Genomic DNA, 4610 nt, shown 5'->3' with positions numbered 1-4610 from the left:
CGAAAAAGGTGAAAGTATGAGCGAGATGATGGCGAATCCCAGACCTGACACAGACCTAATCGGTATTATCCTCTAAAGAATTGATCGGATCCCGGTTTAACCCGCTGTTTCATTGTGGTACCACATTATTACGTGATCCATACCAGAAAAAGCCCAGGATCTGCCCAACATTTATACGAAATATGCGAAAGTATGGGCCAGGTAATATCAAATACCAGACCTAACCCTGACCTAACCGGTGTTACCCTCTAATATATAGATCGAATCCAGGATTAATTCACTGTTTCAGTGTGGCATCACACTACTACGTGATCCAACCCAGAAAACGCCCAGGATCTGGCCAAAAAAGTATGCGAAAAATGCGTAAGTATGAGACAGATGATGGAAAATACCAGACCTAACCCTGACCTAACCGGTGTTATCCTCTAAAATATAGATTGAATCCAGGATTACTACACTGCTTCAGTGCCGTACCACACTACTACCTGATCCAACCCAGAAAACGCCCTGGATCTGGCCAACAAATATGCGAAAAATGCGAAAGTATGAGCCACGTGCGCGCCGTCGTCAACGTACAGGCGACGGCGTGGCGCGAGCGAGGGCAGCTGATGACCTGTATGGAGCATACCGCGTGGCGCGGGTTGCTCTGCAGGTCGCCATCAAACGGGCCAAGACCCAGGCATGGAAGGAGCTCCTCCAGACCCTTGATGACGATCCATGGGGGCGCCCATATAAGGTGGTGCTGAATAAGCTCCGCCCGTGGGCGCCCCCCGTCACCGAGGGTCTTGACCCCCGGCTGCTGGAGGACGTGGTCAATACACTCTTCCCAATTGGGGAGAGGGGACCGCGTCCTCCGGCGGCGGCGGCTGTCCCAGTGGAGTGGACGGCCGTGCTGGGGGTCACGCAGGAGGAGCTGGCAGCGGCCATCAGACGGCTCGGGGTTCGTAACACGGCCCCGGGTCCGGATGGTGTGCCCGGCCGGGTTTGGGTCTTGACCCAGGGCGTCCTTGGGGCCGACCTCAGGCGGTTGTTCGACCGCTGCCTGAGGGACGGGCGATTCCCCCCCAGTTGGAAGGTGGCGAGGATGGTCCTCCTCCGGAAGGAGGGTCGGCCCGCGGAGTCTCCCTCCGCATACCGGCCCATTTGTCTCCTCGACGAGGTGGGCAAGCTCTTCGAGCGTGTGATTGCTGCCCGCCTCGTCGAGCACCTGTCGCGGGGTGATCCCGGTCTGGCCGACTGCCAGTTCGGTTTCCGGGGGGGCCGATCGACTATCGACGCGATAGGTCGTGTGAGGGCCCTCTCGGAGGCGGCCGTCTCCCGGGGAGGGGTGGCATTGGCAGTATCTTTGGATATTGCCAATGCCTTTAACACCCTCCCCTGGGAAGGGATAAGGAGGGGACTCGAATATCATCGAGTCCCCCCTTGTCTCAGGGCGGTCGTCGGGGATTATCTCCGCGGCAGGTGGATCGAGTATCCGGGCCGGGATGGTGATATGCGGAGGGAGGTGTACTGCGGTGTTCCGCAGGGGTCGGTCCTCGGGCCACTCCTGTGGAACATCGCGTACGACTCGGTGTTGCGGGCCGGCCTCCCCGACGGCGTCAGTACGGTGTGTTATGCGGATGACACACTGGTGCTGGCCGTCGGGGCGCACTGGGGGAGCGCCATGCGTCGCGCGGAGGAGGGGTCGCAACGCGTCGTCGACCGGATCAGGGGGATGGGGATGACGGTGGCGGTCCATAAGACCGAGGTGATTGCGTTTCATTCACCTCGGCAGGATCCGCCACCCCCTCTGATTCGGGTGGGTGGGGCTGACATCGAGATGAAGGCCCAGATCAGGTATCTAGGGCTGATCCTCGATAGCCACTGGCGTTTCGAGAAGCATTTCCGCTGCCTGGTCCCCCGGTTGGAAAGGATGGTTGCGGCTCTGGGCCGGATCCTGCCCAACCTGGGGGGCCCGGCGGGCCGAGTTCGTCGCCTCTATGTGGCAATGGTCCAGTCGGTGGCCCTATACGGGGCCCCCGTCTGGGCGAACGACCTGGCTGCCTCCCGGCGCAGCATGACTATGCTGCGTCGGGTGCAGAGGCGCATGGCGCTCAGGGTCGTCCGCGGGTATCGGACCATGTCACATGAGGCGGCGACGGTTCTAGCGGGGATGCCGCCCATGGACCTGCTCGCGCGGTCGCACGCGGTGATGTACCGGCACCGCGTCGACCGTCGCGCGGGGGTGGGGGCGGTCCCGGGCGGGCAGGAACCTGCTTGGGGCGATTTGAAGCGCCAGGCCCGGCAGTCCGTGTTGCTCGCGTGGCAGGAGCGGCTGGCTCTGCCAACCGCGGGGCACCGGACTGTCGGGGCCGTTCGGCCACTCCTGAAGGAGTGGCTGGACAGAGGCCATGGCAGCCTCACCTACCGGATGGCACAGGTATTTTCCGGGCATGGCAGCTTCGGAAGATACCTGTGCCGGATAGGGAAGGAGCCGACGGCGCGTTGCTGCCACTGCGACGCTGAGCAGGACACGGCGGATCATACCCTGGAGGTATGCCCCGCGTGGGAGGGGGAGCGCCGTGTCCTGGTCGGCGTCGTCGGGCGGGATGTCTCGCTGCCGGGCGTGGTGCGTGCCATGCTCGGCAGCGAGGAGAAGTGGAGGGCCGTGGCCTCCTCCTGCGAGAACGTAATGTTGCAGAAGGAGGCCGCGGGGAGGGAGCTCGCGCTCGTGCGGTGGCCCGAGGTCGTCGCCCGGTCGCGAGGCGTCGCGGGCGGCCGCCTCGGCGTGGCGGATGACCTAGGCTGGGAGGGGGGTCCTGAGGGGACCCTCCTCCCGCCAGGCGGCGCCGGGTCGGACCGGTTGGGGGTAGGAGTGCCTCCCCCTACCGGTCCGACGCAAGGGGAGGCACCCTCGGCGGTCTGGTGCGGCCATGAACGCCCGGCCGCCGAGGGGTGGAAACGGGGTCGCGGGCGGTTGCGAGTTGGGGCTCGCAGCCGCCATTAAACGCGGCCCCGGGACGGATAGCGGCGGGATGGAGTGGCCCCGTCCCGCCGCTATGAGGCAGTGTGTCTACTGGGGGGACCGATTGTCCCCCCGGGTGATGGGCGCGAAAGCGCGGGCACGGGGAGGATACCGGAAGAATGCTTCGAGCGATTCCCGGTATCCTCCCAAAGCGTGCCGAATGGTCACCGTGGGGTTTTTAGTGGGTAGGTCCCGCGCCTGTCGTTGTACGGGCGCGGGGAATCCCACACACCCCTCCCACCTCTCCCCAAGGAGGTGGGAGGGAGTCTTTCGAAGATTTTCCCCACGACAAAAAAAAAAAAAAAAAAAAGTATGAGCCACGTGATGGCAAATTCCAGACCTAACCCAAAGCTAACCGGTGTTACCCTCTAATATATAGATCGATTCCAGGATTACTTCACTCTTTCAGTGCGGTACTACACTACTACCTGATCCAACCCAGAAAACGCCCAGGATCTGGCCAACAAGTATGCGAAAAATGCGAAAGTATGAGCCGGATGATGGCAAATACCAGACCTAACCCTGACCTAACCGGTGTTATCCTCTAATATAAAGATCGAATCCAGGATTACTTCACTCTTTCAGTGCGGTACCCACTACTACCTGATCCAACCCAGAAAACGCCCAGGATCTGGCCAACAAGTATGCGAAAAATGCGAAAGTATGAGCCGGATGATGGCAAATACCAGACCTATCCCAAACCTAACCGGTGTTATCCTCTAAAATATAGATTGAATCCTGATTTAACCCACTGTTTCAGTGTGGTACCACATTAGTACGTGATACATCCCAGAAAACGCCCAGGATCTGGCCAACAAGGGTGCGAAAAATGCGAAAGTATGAGCTGGATGATGGCAAATACCAGACATAACCCTGATCTAACCGGTGTTATCCTCTGAAATATAGATTGCATCCAGGTTTAACTCACTGTTTGAGTGTGGTGCCACATTACAACGTGATCCAACCCAGAAAACGCCCAGTATCTGGCCAACAAGTAGGTGAAAAATGCGAAGGTATGAGACAGGTGATGGCAAATACCAGACCTAACCCTGACCTAACCGGTGTTATCCTCTAAAATATAGATTGAATCCAGGATTACTTCACTGCTTCAGTGCGGTACCACACTACTACCTGATACAACCCAGAAAACGCCCAGGATCTGGCCAACAAGTATGCGAAAAATGCGAAAGTATGAGCCGGATGATGGCAAATACCAGACCTAACCCTGACCTAACCGGTGTTACCTTCTAATATATAGATCGAATCCAGGATGATCTCACTGTTTCAGTGTGGTACCACATTACTACGTGATCCAAACCAGAAAAAGCCAGCATTTGGCCAACAATTACGCGAAAAAGGTGAAAGTATGAGCGAGATGATGGCGAATCCCAGACCTGACCCAGACCTAACAGGTATTATCCTCTAAAGAATTGATCGGATCCCGGTTTAACCCGCTGTTTCATTGTGGTACCACATTACTACCTGATCCAACCCAGAAAACGCCCAGTATCTGGCCAACAAGTATGCGAAAAATGCGAAAGTATGAGCCGGATATGGCAAATACCAGACCTAACCGTGACCTAACAGGTGTTACCCTCTAATATAT

The sequence above is a fragment of the Colletes latitarsis genome, unplaced genomic scaffold, assembly GCF_051014445.1.
Source record: "Colletes latitarsis isolate SP2378_abdomen unplaced genomic scaffold, iyColLati1 scaffold0021, whole genome shotgun sequence".
NCBI lineage: Eukaryota > Metazoa > Arthropoda > Insecta > Hymenoptera > Colletidae > Colletes > Colletes latitarsis.
The sequence above is the reverse complement of the archived record's forward strand: the minus strand, read 5'-3'. Positions refer to the sequence as shown.